Consider the following 18,311-nt stretch of genomic DNA (forward strand, 5'->3'; position numbering starts at 1 on the left):
TATTTTTCATTTCTGTTCTTTTTTTTTTTTTAAGAGAGATTTTTGCAATAGGCCACGTGCACTCACTAGAGAGACAGACAAAAAGTACCCCCCAGGGGAATGGCCCACGCTGCAATCCCTTCTCCTCCATTTTCCTCTCAGGATTTTGGGCACGCATGCACCTGGTGTGAGTTTTAAGCCTCTGGGTCTGGGACTTGAACCATAGTCTACTACATGGGAGTCCAGCAACATAGCTGGTCCCTCATTTCTGTTCTTAAACTAAAAATATTTCTAGATTCACTCCATGCACATATTGCGTCACTTAAAAGAAAAATATTTCGTACTTTTATGCAATGAAGGTAATAAGCATGATAGAGCATTACTTTAATTACAGAGTTCATTTAACATTTCTTTGAAGAACTCTACAGGTTCCTAATATTCTGAATAGCAATCCCTGTGGTAGCTGTGAGAGAATGGGATTAATTTTACTCAGCTGTATAATGCCATGGGGTTTCTTTTGTTTGTAGCCTAGGTGAAAGCTTATCTTTTTAAGCATTTCAATGTCTACTTTGTGCATGTGAGACTCAGGGAGGGGTTACAATGTCATGGAATATTCCTTCTGTCCTTCACAAACCAGGAAATAACATTTCCACGAAATCAATACTCAATATGACTGTAATCATCTGAGCATGTGCGCACACACCCACACACAGCGCTGGCTGTCTGGAAGAAAGGAATTAAAGGTGTGAATATGCGTTGGCCGTGTTCCCATGTATTATTCCATGTAAGCATCAAAACATTCCTTTCAAGGCTCTTCATTTTACAGGTGAAGAAACACATTTAAAAACATACAACTAGCAAATCAGTGATCTATTTTATCTTTATCTACAGGAGTCAGAGAACCGACCTAGAAAATGGACCAATAATGACCACTAGGACCAATTCTAGTGGTCATTAGTTGCAGATGCTGTGAAAGAATCTACAGATAAATGATTAGGATGAAAAGCTCAGCAAGATCAATAAAGGCAAAATCATTTTAGAGGTCAGATATAATGTAGCTAGCGTTAAACTTAATAAATATGTGTAATGTGGCCAGCTACCGTGGCACAACAGGAATGCACCCGATGCTGCAATGCGGAGGAAGGTCTTGGTTTCATCGCCAAGGTCTCTCTGCATGAATGCCCATGATCCCGGCTGGCTGAGGGATATATATTGCAGGGTTGTACGCAATACCCTGTTCAAGGTGCCTCCATCCCTACCCTCCTCTGTTTCTGTATCTATCTCTGTCTCCCTCTCATGGAAGAAATTCATTTTTAAAAATACATCTTCTTTGTAGAAGAGTTTCCATTGTTATTGGAAAAGTTGTGAGCTTCAAAGAGAGCCTGGTAATGCACTGCTCACCAGAAGCTGGTTTCCACATGGGGTTCCTACTCAGCTGGCCTGAAACACAATGGGCATAAGTGTGAGTGCCCAAGGACCATCAGGAGGAAGGGGCCGCAGCGACTGTGAAAGGATGAACAAGTTCAACGCCTTGAAAGATGATGACAATGGGGCCCATGATCAGAATGAATAAAACAGCACACAGAAAGGTGGTGAGAAGGAAAAATTGGACTGGGGCAAGAATCAGAGCAGTAGCAAGAGGAAAGCTGTCACCCCTGGACCAACAGAGCATCCCCTGCATGTACAATTACGCTCTGGGACTCTAGGAGGACCCCCAGCCACCCCGCAAGTTCACAGAGCTATGAACAAAGCAGGTCAACCCTTCACAGCGGAGCAGTTCCGGAGGTTTTATAGCCACATGTCATGTCCTGGGGACCTGACAGACCACAGTGACTTTCATCTCTTCAAAGAAGGATTTAAACCCGTGTGAGAGGAAGATGCAATAAAAATGGTGGCAAGAGGATTATCTGCCTGTGGAAGGGCTTGGCCTCCCATTTGCTGGGAGAACCATCCTGGCTGTCTCGGGGGAACAGTTCATGGTGGAGGAGAGGATCTGTAGGGCTGTGATCTCTGTCCGCTTTCAGGAGGACATACTTTTAATTTGGAATCAGACTGCCCGCAACCAAGCTACACAGCCCGAATCCAGAATAGGCTTCGGCAAGGGCTTAACCTACCTCCCAACACCATTATGGAATACAGAACTCACGCTGACAGCATCAACATGCCAGGCAGGCTGGGCCCCCACAGGCTCCTTCTTCAAAACCTCTGGAAGCCACATCCCTCTCTGGATGGAGCTGGCATCATCCGTCTCTTGTCCAGCTGGCGTGCTACCTGGAAGATGCTTCCGTCCTGGACGAGAGGAAGTGGAAGAGCATTTATGTGTTAGGAACAGGCGGGCATGCAGCAGCTACAACAGCTGAGGTCACTTAATAAATGGCGCTAAACTGAAACAACAGCGAAGGAAAGTCCACGTCATTTGTTTCAGAATAAGAGAAAGAGAAACCAATGCTCTCTGAGGAGTTTTGACCAGAAATGGAAGGGAGAGAGCTGTCTTCCTCTGAGATGAAGAGGACTGGAGAGTGGGACCTTCTTTTGCAGAGGTAGGAATAAAAAAAATCATGTTGGATAATGTTATGTTTGAGAAAACGATTAGACCATCAAGTGGTGACATCAAGTAGTCACTCAAATTTCTTGAATTCAAGGTCAATGTCAGGGCTAAAGATACGGTTGTGGGGTGCGTAGGTGTATAAGTAGACTTAAAGCAGGAAATCAGATAGGATCACTAAGAGAATGACAGTGGGTAAGGAAAAAACGTCAAGCCACTGAATCACAGGACATGTCTATATTTAAAGTTAGAGATGGAAGTTATTCAATGAAGAGAAATGAGAGGGAGTAGCCTGTGAATAAGAGTCAAAAAGAGAAGCAAATTGTTTTGAAAAGGAAAGGAAAACAAAGAGAAGAAAGTAAAAAGAAAAAAAAAAAGAAGAAAGAAAGAAAAAAACAAGAAAAATAATAGGCAGTGTCCCAGAATTAAGTTTTACAAAAGAAAGAGTAATGGGAACCAGCAGTTAGCATAATGGCTATGTCGCTGGATTCCCATGTAGTTGACCGTGGTTTGCGTCCTGGACCTGGTGACTTAAAACTCACGCCGGGCGCGTGTGCGTGCGTGCCCAAGATCCCAAGAGGAGAATGGAGAAGGGATTGCGGCGTGACCATCCCCCCTGGGGGGTGATTTCTCGCTTTCTGTCTCTATGTCTCTCTCTGTCTGTCTGGCGAGTGCACGTGCCCTATAGCGAAAACCTCTCAAAAAAAAAATTAAAAAGAAAGAAAAAAAAGAAAGAGTGATGAAATGTGTCACCTGCTACTGAGGAATTGAAAAGAATGAAGGCGGAATGGACTGTTTGATTTGACAGTCAGGCTGATCAGTTATGGGAGTAGTGTGATCTCCTCGGAGTGGTGAGGACAAAAAAGGATGCTTCAAGTGAATTCTGGAGAGAGTGATGGGGAGGAAGTGGAAATAGTCTTTGAAAGTATTGTTGGGACCACCAGGTGGTATAGTGGTTAAGGACTGGACTTCCACGTGGTCAACCGCGGTTCAAGTCCCAGACCCAGCAGCTTGAAACACACTGGATACATGTGGGTGCATATCTAAAATCCTGAGAGGAGAATGGAGGAGAAGGGATTGTGGTGTGGTTATCCCCCCGGGGGGGATGATTTCTCTCTTTCTGTCTCTCTGGTGAGTGCTTGTACCCTATAGCAAAAAAAAAAGCTCTAAAAAAAAAAAATACTTGGGGGGCAGCAGATGGCATAATGGTCACGTTGCTGGACTCCATCATAGTCGACCATTGTTCAAGTCTTGGACCTGGAGACTTAAAACTCACATCAGGTGCATGTGTGCCCAACATCCAGAGAGGAGAATGGAGAAGAGTTCACAGTGTGGCTATCCCCCCCTTGGCGGGGGGGATTTCTTGCTTTCTCTCTCTCTGGTAAGCACATGCACCCTATAACAAAAAAAAATCTCTCAAAAAAAAAAAAAAAAGAGTATTGTTATAGGACATTAACAGTATGGGGGAACAGGAAGACCTAGACCCTCTGTTTTCCATACAAAATGGAATTTAACAATGCTACACAGACCAAATACTGCTGAGAGAAGTACAGGTGTCAGTTAAATGCTTCTATAGCACACGCAGGTCCAAACTGCCTAAGAAAACCCATGCACGATCCTTTGCTGAATCTCCCAACCCCACAGGTTGCAACTGAGAAAATTTCAACTACTGGCTCTCTCCTAGGGAGAGAAAGGAGGTCGGACATGTGTTCAGCATTCTGACTTTTAGCGGACTAAGGGACTGCTATTTGTCTTGTCTGAATCCAAGCACTAACACGGACAGAGAGCAGGGTTGAGGACTCTTAAGAACCCGGGTGCATGCGTGCCCAAGATCCTGGGGGGAGAATGGAAGAGAAGGGGTTGCAGCCTGGCCATTCCCCCTGGGAGATGATTTCTGCTTTCCCTTTTCAATGTCTGTGTATCTCTCTCTCTCTCTCGTTCTCTCCCTCTCTCTCGCGAGCGCATTCGCCCTAAGGCAAAAACCTCTAGATGGGGGAAAAAAAAGGACTAAGACAATTAAAAATTCAACAGGATCTGCAGTACCACAGCAAACACGAGACGACGCTTCAGTACTGCAGATCACTTCAGAACTAGCGCGGTCACAGAACTGCAGACAGATACACCAGGGGGCGCTCCCGAGTAGAAACCGACAAACCTTTTCAATGAAATTACACCCAAGCCTGGAGAGCATGCATTCCCAGAAAAAGCCCGAGAAGCTTCCTTCAGAATCTATAGCCAGGCGGAGTGCAGAAAGTTCTCGCCATATATTTAAAAAAGCAGCCCATAATATCTGGGAAAAGTGGCTGGCCTTCAATGCTGAATTCCAACCAAAATAAACAAGCAAACAAAAACGAGACATACAAAAAACGTGAAAAACGATGTATTTAAAGGCACAAATTAAATCTCTAGAATCAGACCTGCAGAAACCGGTGTATGTGTCTTCCAGACAAGTAATGTAATGCCATCATCATCAGAAGGGTACTTAATGGATTAAAAGTGAGCACAGAAACCTAAATGGAATCAGGACAAGGTTGCATGAACGAACTGAGAATATTGACAGAGACAGAAACGATAAAAAGGAGCCATGCAGAAATCCTGAAACTGACAAATACAATAACCGAGTCGAAAAATTCTCTAGAAGTATTAAATGGAAACCTTGACAGGGAGAAGAAAGAGTTTGTGAACTGAAAAACAGAACTTTGGAAACAACCAAGGCAGTAGAGAAAAATAATGAAGGAAAATGAAGAGAGCCTAAGGAACTGACAGGACACCATCAAGAATACTGTACATGTCATAGAGACGTGAGAAGAAAAAGAAAGAAAGGGGCCTGGAACCTATTGAAGAGGCACGCCTGAGAACTGCCCAAATCCAAGAGAAATGGACATGTAAATGAAAGAAACTAGACAAACTCACGAGCACCTCCCTCCCAGACACGAGGATGAAAAGTTGTCTGTTGAGGATCAAGTGTACTGTACTATCCTTTGACTTGATTGACAAGCAATGCCTGTGTGCTTTGAAAAACCACATTGTATGTTGTAAAGAGGTACAATGATTAAATGTAAATTAGAAAGAAAACTTACACTAGGATAAATTCAAAGAGAACCACACCAAGACGAATTGGTGTAATCAAATTGTAATCAAGTTGTCAAAGGCACAAACAGAATGTTGAAACCAGTGAAAAAAGCAACTATTGCATACAAGAGAGCTCCTATTAGATTATCTCAAAAGATCTCTGCAGAAAACTTGCAGACTAGAGAACAAACCTGCCAACCAAGAATACGACTTATGGCAAAACTGTCCTTCAAAAACAGAGGAGAAATCAAGACGTTCCCAAATAAACAACAGGAATTAATCACCACTACACCAGCTTGCAAGAAATGCTAAAGGGAGTCCTTCAAGTTGAAGAGAAAAGATAATAAACAGCAATACAAAATCACAGGAAATATCATGCTCTCTGATAAAGGTAAATATTTAGGCATATATACAATCCTATAATATTGTAGCATAGGTATATAAATCATACTTAAATTTAGTATAGACTTTTTAAAAAGCATACAACATAATTACAAATCACTACTACTTTCCTTCTCTCTCTCTCTTTGTGTCTCTTTCTGGTCAAATTAAAAATAAATAAATAGGGAACCAGCAGTTAGCGTAATGGCTACGTCGCTGGACTCCCACGTAGTCGACCGCGGTTCGCGTCCCAGACCCAGTGGCTTAAAACTCACACCAGGCGCGTGTGCGTGCCTGCCCAAGATCCCGAGAGGAGAATGGAGGAGAAGGGATTGTGGTGTGACCCTCCCCCCAGGGGGTGATTTCCTGCTTTCTGTTTCTATGTCTCTCTCTGTCTGTCTGGCAAGTGCAAAAGAGAGAGAAGCAGGGTCTAGTTCACCACCCAGAGATTCTGGATTGCCATATGATTTGCTTTGACCACTGGGATATTAACATATATGACACAACCAGAAGTTTGAAAGATACTTGTACATTAGGGATTGAGCTCTTACTACTCTTGGAAATCTGCTACCATATGGACAAATCTAGATTAGCCTCCTGAATGATGAGAAAACCATTTGCCCCCTGTGGATGCTCCCTGCCCACTGCCAGACATATAAGTGAGGCTGTTAGATCTTCAGCTGCCAATCAGCCATAACTATAGACATGTAAGAGCCCAGCTGGGAACAGCCGAGCTGGCCAGACCACGAGAACTGCCTCGTTCATCTGCTGAATCATAAGCAATACAAATTATTTTTATTTTAAACCATTACTTTGGGGAATGATAAACAGCAGACTGAGAATCTATTCAAATGGGAAATCAATTTTATTTAGAATATTGTAAGGCTCCAAATGTGCATAAATGGGAGATTGGTTAAATCAGCTATAGTACATCCAAATAACAACAAAAACAGGAAGACGCACTGACATAGCTGTTTATGTACAAAATATTGTAGAGTGAAGAAAACAAATTACACACTAGGGTATACTGAATTACACAATATCAAAAAGTAAGTGTGACTTTTTCCACAGTGGTATTCTGAGGGAATCCTTTTTTAAAAAAAATTAAATTGGGTATTCAGAAAAGTCATGACATATTTTCCTGTTTTTCTATGCAAAAATGCTTCATGACTTTCCAGATGCTCTAAAATATTATCTATAATTTTCAACATCTTTTTTTACAGTCATAAAATAAAACAAAATAAAGTATAAATGATGAGACGAAAAATAAAAATATTGAGGCAGATAACCTGCAGTACATCCAGGAAATATTTTAAAGCAAAAAGTGCCTTATCATGTCCAGTTTTGTTTTTTTTTTCTTTTCCTCAAGATGACAGACTGTCTGGCTCACTTGTGGACACTAGCAACCATAAATCTTACTGGCCCCTTTTGTAGGTCACGGCTCTTAATCGTCAAGATGATTCTGATCAAAGATTTCAATGAGAGGGAAGAAAGGAAGTGGATCTTAGTTTCTAGATAGCTTTACAAATATGAAAGTATGTTCATTATATCTACCTAACCCATTTATTATAAATAACCTTTTTTCCAAATTTTACAACAGGTTTACTTATTTTTTATTGATTTCATTTTGGAATGATAATAACTTCACAGGGGATAGAAAAACCCTGAGCAAACTTCCTCCAACCTTTCCAGGGCTGTCAGCTTGCACAATATGCAAGTCAAGGAATTACCATTAGTACCGTCTACAGCATGGATTTAAATGGCACCGGTTATTCATATACTCATTTGTGTGTGTGCATGTGAGTGTGTAGCTCTAAGCAATGTCATCACATTTGGAGACTTGCATAACCACCAGCAAAATCAAGATATTCTTTGTCCCTTCAGCACCACTCTTTCATGTCCCTACTTTATAGCACATTGCCTCGCTCTCCTCCCTAACCCCTGGTAGTCACTATGTTCTTTATCTCTATTATTATGTTATTTCACAGATGTTAGATAAATGTTATCATCTGGTATGTATCATTTTGAAAATGGTTTAAAAAAAAAAACTCAGCATGATTTTCTTGTGATTCCTCCAGAAGAAATCAAGACTTTTTTTTTCTTTTCTGTTGCTGTATATTCCATACTGTGCACCTACCACCATTTGCTTAACCCTTCGTCCATTGAAAAACATCTGAAGGGGGGCCAAGCAAGTGGCATAGTGGTTAAGGTGCTAGACTCCCATGTGGTCAATTGTGGTTCAAGTCCCGGATCTGGTGGCTTACTTTCTCATTTTCCCCCTCTCTCTCTGGTGAGTGTTCATGGCCTGTAGCAAAATTTTAAAAATAAATTAGTAAATACAATAATAAATAAATAAATAATTCTAATTTGTTTTAAATTTGGATACTTCACTATTTTTGTCCATTAAGAAAAAAGCTGCTATAAATGGTCATGTACAAGTTCTTATGTGGAGATAAGTCATTCCTCTGGGATTCATGCCCAAGTGTACTGCTGGGTTGTTTGTATGTGCCTGTTTTTAATTTTCCTAGGAATTACTGAGTACTGTGGTCTGAATGTCCATCCCCAGCCATATGGGGGCACTCTAACCCCCAAGGTGATGATACTAGGAGATGGGACCTTTAGGAAGTGATTAGATCGTGACAGCTGAGTCTTTAATAGGGGATTAAAGTCTGTATGTTAAAGACCCCAGAGAAATTGTTCACCCCATCTTCAATGTGATGACTCAGACAAAGGGTCTCTACTCAGTACTCAGGCCCTCACCAGACAGCAGATCTTCTGGTGCTTTGACCTCTCAGTCTCCAGAACTATGAGAAATAAAACTCTGTTGTTTAGAAGCCACTCAGTCTAGAGTGTCTTGTTCTAGCAGTCTAATGGACAAAGTTGCTGGGCTGTTTTTCAGGGAGAGCATGATTTATCATTTTCTGCTGAGTTTATAATTTGTATATTTGATCATGGTTGACATCTTGTAGGCCTTGATGGCTGGGAAGTGACTCTCTTTCTCAGGGTGAATCCCTGGAGACAGTAAATAACTTGCCAGGGAACACACCCTTCATGTATCACATCACCAGTCAATCCAGAGCCCATCCCTGCGCCCCCAGCCACCTCCTTTTCTAACACTCACACACCATGTCAATATTTCTTCTGTGAGAGTCGTGTCTGGGCCTGGTTCTAAACAGACTAGAGATCATTCCTATAAGCCACAGCCTGTGAAATTATCCGAATTAGTTTATCCTAAACCATTTACCCTACCTCATCCCTTCCTTCCCAAAGAAAGTACAATAAAGATTCTGAGCCCTGCTCTCCCTCTGCCCCTTCTGCCTCCTATCTGACCAGGCTGTTTCTCACTATGGCCCTGAGTCATGGGGCATTCCCCTTCTGCTAGGGGACTGCAAATAACTATTGAATCTTCTTTCAGTGGCATGAATCACTCAATCACCTCCATGAGTTACAATCCTGTGCATATAATCGGGACAATTTACATACACAATCCCATTGCACTGACAGTTCCCAGGAACCTGAGGCTCAGTGAAATGAAGACCCTTTACAAGGTCTCATAGCTTGGGTGCAGAGCCAGAATTTAAACTCTTTTTCTGGTGTTAAAGTCCATACTTTCTTGGGTCTGACAGGTAGTATAGTAGTTAAGGCGCTAGATTCCCACATGGTTGACTGTGGTTCGAGTCCTGGGTCTGCTAGCTTGCTCTCTCACTTTCCCTTTCTCTCTATCTCTGATAAAAGTAAAGGATAAATAATAATAACAAATAGAATTAAAATAAATAAGTAAATCTTTTTTTAAAAAAAGTCCATGCTTTCTTTTTGTTTTTTTACTTTATTTGCTTTAAAGTTTTTGTCATGGGACATGTGCGCTTGCTAGAGATAATGAGAGGGAGGGAAAGTGAGAAATCCCCTCTCCCCCAGGGGAATGGCCACACTGCAATCCCTTCTCCTCCTGGAGTTTTGGGCACACTTCCTTAACTATAATATCAGACTGAATCCCCTCGATCCTACATTTACTCTCTCAGCACTCACCTAGAAATCAAGAGCTTTGGATTTTAATTCAGATTAAGATCCTCATATGGACTGAAATGTTCCCCCTCCAAATTATTTGTTGAAATCCTCTATGGGACTGCACTTGAGATTTAATAATTAAATAAGGTCAGAAGTGCAGAGCTATTACACTTATGATAAAAAAAAGAAAAAAGAGAGACATCAGTGCTTTGTCTGCAATGCAGAATACCATAAGAACGTAGCTGTCTGTAATGCAGAGAGCCCTAACCAGAACCTGACCATGCTGTCACCCAGATTTCAGAGTTCCAGCCTCCAGAAATTGGAAGGAAAAAAATGGGATGCCATTTTCTAAGCCAGATAGGCTTCAATAAAACACAATTAAAAGTACTGTCAGGGCCAGCAGGTGGCATGGTGGTTTAGGCACTGGACTCCCATGTAGTCAACTCAGTTGGAGTCCCAGACCTGGTGCCCAAAATCCCAAGAGGAGAATGGAGGAGAAGGGATTGTGGCATGGTCATCTCCCCTAGGGGATGATTTATCACTTTCTCTGCATCTCTCTAGTGAGTGCACGTGCCCTATGGCAAAAATCTCTTAAAAAAAAAAAAAAAAGTACTTGTCAATCCCAAGGGTGTAAAGAAACTGGGACATTTCATCATTCCTAGTGGGAGTCTAAATATGCACAACTACTTTGGAAACTTCAAATTTACAAAAGCTAAACAATCACTTACCTATGATCCAACGATTTCTTTTCTCAGACAATAGTCAAGACAGTGAGTACATGTCTACAAAAACATGTCCAAATGTATGTAGAAATTGTATTCATATTTGCCAATAAATTTTAAAAAGTCAATACCAGAATAGATAAATTGTGGCTTATTCATACAAATAACACTGACACAGAAAAAAAAAATGGACCACTGCTATAAAGTAGCAACACATGGATGAATTTCAAAGACATAGCATGGAGTGAGCAGAGCCAGACATGAAGAAAGCTTACTCTCTGATTCCATATTTATGAAGCCCAGAACAGGAAAACTAACCGTAATAGAGATCAACATAGTGGCTACATTTGGAGCAGTGTTGACTGCAAAGGGACAAAGCGAGTCTTCTAGGTTGCTGGATACAACATATTCCACACGTTGATCTCTGCATTGATTTCACAGCAGTATCTAAACATTCCTTCAGCTCTACCTTTAAAACCTGTGAGCTTTACTAAATGAAAATGATTTACAATGACATGTAAAACAAGCAAACAAAATCATGTAACTAGACACGGCATGATTTAAAAGAAAGAGACAGGCAAAAAAAAAATAAAATAAAAAAGATGTATAGAACATAACTTTAAGAAATTAGGCAACTTCAGTCATGAGGAATTTCTAATTCTAAATCTGAGATTGTCGTTCTCACTGTTATTTCAAGATCCTTAGCTACCTCAGATGTCTCCCTCCCCAAATCTGTTGTCTGCTATTATTTCAAGAAATAGTGAATTCTTTTTTATTTAATCTAATTTTAATTTGTTTATTTTGGAGGTTTTTGCTATAGGTATATGTGTTTGCCTGAGAGAGAGAGAGAAAGAAAAGGAGAAATCATTCCCCCTGAGCAGGGGCCTAGCCATGCCAAAATCCCTTCTCCATTCTCCTCTTAGGACTTTGGGCATGCACACACACACATGCCCAGTGTGAGTTTTAAGCCACCATGTCTGGGACTCCAGCCACAGTTAGCAATGTGGGACTCCAGCTCCTTAACCACCATGCCACCTGCCAGCCCCTGAAATTCTTTTTTAAATGGGAATTTCCTATTTATCATTTTTTAATGCTAGAGAAATCAAACGAAAATATGAATGTTTCACTTTTCTAAATTAAGAAGTTATCGCTCCAGCCCAGACCCTGAAGTGTGCCAGGATCCAACTGCCTAATTCCCATGACCACTCGGCATTTCAACACAAAGTATTCAAAACCGAACTCATCACCTCCAGTCCACCTGATCCTCCTGCAAGTTTATCACCATCCTGCATTCCACTTAACTGAATTCCAAATATCAACCACGATGTTCAACTCTTACACTTCCTCACCACATGATCAGAAAATTCTGTTGATTTTGCTCCCTTGATCTCTCTTCTCTCCCCCCTCCTCTCGACCTCCTGCCTCCCCCAACATGGTTTCTAATTCTTTCTTGGTGGATTGTAACAGTTATTTCTTAAAGAATGATTTGCAGTCCACAGTCCTCTTAAGAAACCATGAACTGATCAACAAATTAAAGTTTTATTTTCATTTTGAACTGTTTTCTAAAGTAAATAATACCAGCCCTCATCATCTTTAGGTCAGACCGACCTCATTACAAGTCCCTTGTGTAATGGCCTTATTTTTATGGGTTTGGTTTCTACGTGACTAACTTGGAAATATAATGGGTGGTTTCCATGCTGGCAATCAGACACTTCAGGGAAGTATGTTAGTGACCTGAGCTGGGAATTGAAGGGGAGAGAACAAGATAGTGATGCTGAAAGGAAGGATAGCATTATCTTCACTTAAAGGTGTACATATAATTTGTTGGAAACAGGAACTTAAGTATTTTTTCAAGTTGCTTGCTAAGGGTTGCAATGAAATTGCTTCTTAAAGAGGTAAAAGGGACTATGACCCAAATATATGACTCCATTTCTCCATCTGGGACAATTTCTTTCCTTGGTCCTTGACATTTTCTTACGTTACCAGAGCTTTACAATCTGGAACCACTAATTTCTGGTTCAATGAAGGGGAATTTGATGATTATATAATTGCATAGGCACATATAAAAAGATTATACAGAACCTTAAACTCAATGATCGAATTACAGAAATGAAATCAGAATGTTATTACAGAAATAAGAAATCAAAACAGGAACATTTCTATTTCTTTTCAAACAGGTCTCATTTCATCATGTGTGGAAAATTATTTAACAATTTTATTATGATTTCTGAATGTCACATGCTTAATCATTCTGTAAATTGTGAAAGAGTCTTAGTAACTTTTCCAAAGTAGGGAGAAAAAAGAGTTTGTTTATAAAGTGAAAAAGGAAGAAAGATTCAGTCAAAGTTATCATTACCTTTGTCCTGGTGTGGAAGCTTAAAAATACCAGAAAGAGTAGAGTAATCACAAGGAAATAAAAGTTCTCCAGAATTATTTCATCATTTGTTCAATGGTAAGGCCATTGATTGTTAAAATAGTCTCAAAGCGTTCCATGGTATTTCCTGGCGTGTTAGACCAACCTCTTAGAAAAAACTCACATTTCTAAGGAAAAAAAATATATAGTCCATATTAGGCAAGTCCAAATTATTTATCATTATCTAGTGAATCATGCACTTGAAGGGACAAAAAAAAAAAAATGCCACCTTTGGATTGAGGTCAAACTCCTGATAAGGAATGTTCCCACAGGAGCCACTGTGACCCATGTCCAATCTTCTAGACTTGCAAGGAGCAACAGATAGGGAAAAGAGAGAGACAGACAGACAGACAGACACACCCTTGACAGTATCTTTCCATACCCACAATTTTTCCCTCAGCCTTCCAGTCAACCAGGATGATGGGCACACCTTGTATGTTCAGGTAAACCTGGGATCCAAATCCCAGGCCTTCTCCTATGGCTTCAGAATTGTACAGTGACACCCTAACACCTATGCCACAACAGCTGAGTCAGGGCTGGGCTTATTTTACAAGGATGTTACATAACTAGACAAAGGGCAGCTCTACAGTTAAGAGAGGAATTACTTCACTTGAGTATCTCAGCATCTGGTCTTCCCTGGATCACAGAGAATGTAGTCCCACCCGCCAGATCCTCAGTCCCCTGCATATTCTGGTAGCAACATCCCACAGGCAGCATTTGCTGAGGAAAGAGAGCAGGTGCCCTAACCATGGTCTCTTTCCCAAGGTCCTCCAGGGCTCAGGAAGCAGCACTGCTTCACTGGCAGGGGGTTATTGACACCATTGACAAAATCCATGACAATGTATTATTCTATTAATACTAATAATTTGATTTTTTTGTATCAATGACTTTAAAAAAAAAAATTTGATGCAGAACACGTGTACTCGCCAAAGGGGGGGGGTGGGGAAAATCAGAAAATACCCCCGGGGGGATAGCCACTCTGCAATTCTTTCTCCTCTATTTTTCTCTCAGGATTTTGGGCATGCACACATATGTGTCCAGAGTGTTTTTCAAGTCAACAGGTTCAAAACTCAAATGGCACAGTTGGCTATGTAGGATCCAGCTGTTTTAACCACTATGCCACCTGGTTGGCCCTGTTTTATTTAGTTTATTTTTTTTCATGTTCCTCTTATACAGCCACAAGTAAAAGGTAAAACGCATATATTGCATCAAATAAACAAAGATATGCCTAATTTTGATTCTTTAATAATACATACAAAATCTCTGCTCAAAAATCATGCTTACTTGCTATTTTATTTTTAAATAGTTCACTCATTAAACCTCCTTCAAATGAAATGGTAAGATTGCAATAAATGCCATTATTGCCCATGGTTTCCTGCTCCAAGGGAGATAATGATGGCAATATCTTTAAAAATGGGCTCATTCTAGATTTAGGGGTAAGGTCTTCAAGCAGTCACTTAGAGTTGAAGCTAGTAATCTTCAGAGGCCAAGAGGCAACAGATGGCCATTGATGCAAATTCAGATAGAGCCAGGTACTCTGGGGTGCACCTGCAATCCCAGCTACTTGGGTGGCTGAGTCAGGAGGATGACTGGTTTGGGGCTAGGTTGGAGAAGAAAATAAGACCCTGTCTCTAGGGGAGAAAAAAACAATAAGGGTAACTACAAAGTGTTGGAGTTTTATGTGACTCAGAATACGTCTTTGTAGATCTAGAATCACAGTTCTTTTTGTGTTCTGGCAGCTTGGTTGTCAAAAACATGCACAGCTTGCTGGGATGATTATCTTTCTTTTCTTTTATTTTTTTAAAAGAATTATTTTATTTAACATTATTCATTTTAATTTGACCAGAGAGAGACAGAGTGAGAGAGAGAGAGACAGAGAGGGAAAGTGAGAAAGCAAGCTGCCAGGTCTGGGACTCGAACTATAGTTGGCCATGTGGAAGTCCAGTGCCCTTAACCACCACACCACCTGCCAACCCTGAGATGATGATCTTTAAAGATCACAATTAGTTCAACGTATGTGTTTGGGTAGATTTTTTTGTTTTGTTTTGTTTTGTTTTGTTTTGTACAGGTTTTGCTATAGGGCACATGCGCTTGCCAGAAAGACAGAGAGAGACAGAGAGACAGAAAGTGATAAATCACCCCCCAGGGGAGATGGCCATGCCACAATCCCTTCTCTCCCATTCTCCTCTTGGAATCTTGGGCAATCATGCACACGCACCTGGTGTGAGTTTAAGCCACTGGGTCCAGGACTCGAACCATGGTCAACTACATGGGAGTCTAGTGATGTAGCCATTACACCAACTGCTGGTCTCTGGGTAGATTTGTTTTTAAAAGTCTTATTGCTTTATACTGACCTCGGATGTTCTAGCATGAAAATAGGAGGCAAAGAGTCTTGGAAATGAAGTTTGGCAAGTTGTTCACATGAGCCTTATTTATAACAATCAAACATCGATTTATAATAATAATATATGTACAATAGTAACAAAAAGTCGGGGCTGGCAGGTGGCGTGGTGGTTAGACACACTGGACTCCCACATGGCCAGACACGTGGAATCTGACACCTTAACCTCCATGCCACCTGCTGTCCCCAATTATCCTAATATTCTTACAGCGTTTCTTTACGAATTTATTTTTTCTTTCTTCTTTTTTTTTTCTTAATGAAACATCAGTTTGAATGAGCACTCAAAGAAACTAGTTTCCAAAAAAATTTGATACTCTATTCATACTGTCTATGGGCCAGGCTGATATTGTTGCAGTACCCATCTATACGCGGCCCTTGTTTGGGAATTCGGTTTCTATGTGACTGAGTGGGAACTTGACTGTCTTCCAGCAAGATACCTCACAGAGGTGAGCTGTCCACTTGAGTTGGAGACTGAAGGAGAGGGGAGAACAAGTTAGTGGCACTGCATCCGGAATAGAGTGATGCCAAAAGAAAGAGCAGCAGCACTCGATTCAAGGTGCACGTATAATTTGTTATAAAACAGGAGGTAAATGTTTCCTCTTTTGTGCTTGCTAAGTGGCAATGAAAAGTTTGTCTGTCAGGGAGGGTAACGCACAATCGAAGTACATGATTCCATTCCCCCGTTTGCAATGATTTTTCCTCTCCGACTTCAACATTTTGTAATGTTACCAGGGCTCATTTACAGGCTGAAATCACTGATTTTTAGTTCAATGAAGGACAATTTAATGAATATTTGTATCATAGGCACGTATGAAAAAATTGTACAAAACCTTAAACCCAATGGTTATAATACAGAAATAAATCACAATGGTCTCCGGAAAGAAGATATCAGAATGGGATCATTTCCATTTCTTTAGGTTGTTTTTCTTTCCTTTCCTTTTCTTTTCTTTTCTTTTTTTTTTTTAGAGGTTTTCGCTATAGGGTGCGTGCGCTCGCCAGACAGACAGAGAGAGACATAGAGACAGAAAGCGAGAAATCACCCCCCAGGAGGGATGGTCACGCCGCAATCCCTTCTCCTTCATTCTCCTCTCAGGATCTTGGGCACGCACACACATGCGCCCGGTGTGAGTTTTAAGCCACCGGGTCCGGGATGCGAACCGCGGTCAACTACGTGGGAGTCCAGCGACATAGCCATTATGCTAACTGCTGGTTCCCTTTCTTTCTTTTTTTAATGTTTGCCAGGAGGTATGTGCCCTGGCCAGACAAACTGAAAGAGAAGAGCAGGACAAAGCACCCTCACACACACGAGGCACAGTCATGCCACTATACCTTCTTCTCCTTTTCTAAGGGATTTGGGCACTAACATACATCCACTCATTGTGTTTTTCAAACCGCTTGGTCTTGGACTCGAACTGCACTACCAGTCCTGTGAGAGCCAGCTCCCTTAACCACCAGGCCATGGGCTGGCCTTCATTTCCATTTCTCTGCAAACATTGATACATGTTATCAAAATTTTGAAAAATCAATGAACAATTTTCTTATAATTTCTAAGTGTGGAATGTTCAATTATTGTGCAAATTGAGAAAACTTCTTTGTAACTTCACTGAATTGCGGGGGGGGTGCAGGGGAATGTTTTTGATTGTACTGTGAAAAGGGGAAATGAGATCCAGTTAAAAGTTCTAATTGTTTTGGCTGTGGAAGCTTAGTGATACCAGAAATGATGAGGTGAGAAAGTATTCACAAAGAAATAAGAAAATTTTATTTTCTTTTTCTTTTTTTTTTTTTGAGTGGTTTTTGACATAGGGCACGTGCGCTCATCAGAAAGACAGAGAGAGACAGAGAGATAGAAGGTGAGAAATCACCCCCCAGAGGGGATGGCCACGCTGCAATCCCTTCTCCTCCATTCTTCTCTCGGGATCCTGGGCACACACGCACACGCGCCTGACATGAGTTTAAGCCACCAGGTCCAGGACTCGAATTGCGGTCAACTACATGGGAGTCCAGTGACATAGCCACTATGCTAACTGCTGGTCCCAAGAAACTTTTCTTTGTATACACACACACACACACACACACACACATACATATATATATGCATGTACACACAAGCAAGAAAGAAGAGAGAAAAAGAGAGAAAGCCCCCCTCGTGGGAATCAATCAAGCTACAATCCCTTTTCCTCCATCCATCCATCTCTTCAAGCTCCTGGGCATGTACGTACATGGCCCACAGTGTTTTTCAAGCCCCTGGGAGTAGAATTTGAATTCTGATGGGCCAAACGGCATCTGGCTACATCCAAACAGTGCTTCACCACTGAGGTATGGGGCCAGCTCCAGAATAACTTTATCAGTTGTTCAACACCAAGGATATTGGTTTTTAAAACAGATTCTAAATGTTCAATAGTATTATTTGGGGTGTTAGACTAACCCCTTTGAGAAAACACACATCGTTAAAATAAAAACATAGAACTGGTTTGCACAAATCTACCAGGAAGAGAGATTAAGAAAGGGGTATACAAGTCATGGCATGTCAAGGGATGAGAACTGAGCCTCGGTAGAATTTTTCCCCTCCCTACGTGTGCTTTTGAAGCCAATGCGGTAGACTAAGAAGAGGTTGGAACTAACTAAACCCAAATCTGCCACTTACTAGCTCCGTCTCTATGAACAAGTTGCTTGACCTTGCCGGGATGCAAATTATCCATCCACAAATGGAAATAATCCTTACATGCAAGACACCCGTAAGAGCCCTTTGAGCCACTAGTTCTCTGTCCACTCAGGCCCACTCCTACCTCTCAG

The 18,311-nt window shown here is 41.2% G+C and overlaps 1 pseudogene; it reads left to right on the forward strand.

The window, feature by feature from the left end:
• The first annotated feature begins 1,429 nt into the window (after nt 1–1,429).
• On the forward strand, nt 1,430–2,305 carry LOC102483044 (eukaryotic translation initiation factor 4E type 2 pseudogene; annotated as a pseudogene).
• Nucleotides 2,306–18,311: the final 16,006 nt, after the last annotated feature.

Source organism: Tupaia chinensis, unplaced genomic scaffold, assembly GCF_000334495.1.
Source record: "Tupaia chinensis unplaced genomic scaffold, TupChi_1.0 Scaffold000168_1, whole genome shotgun sequence".
Classification (NCBI taxonomy): domain Eukaryota; kingdom Metazoa; phylum Chordata; class Mammalia; order Scandentia; family Tupaiidae; genus Tupaia; species Tupaia belangeri.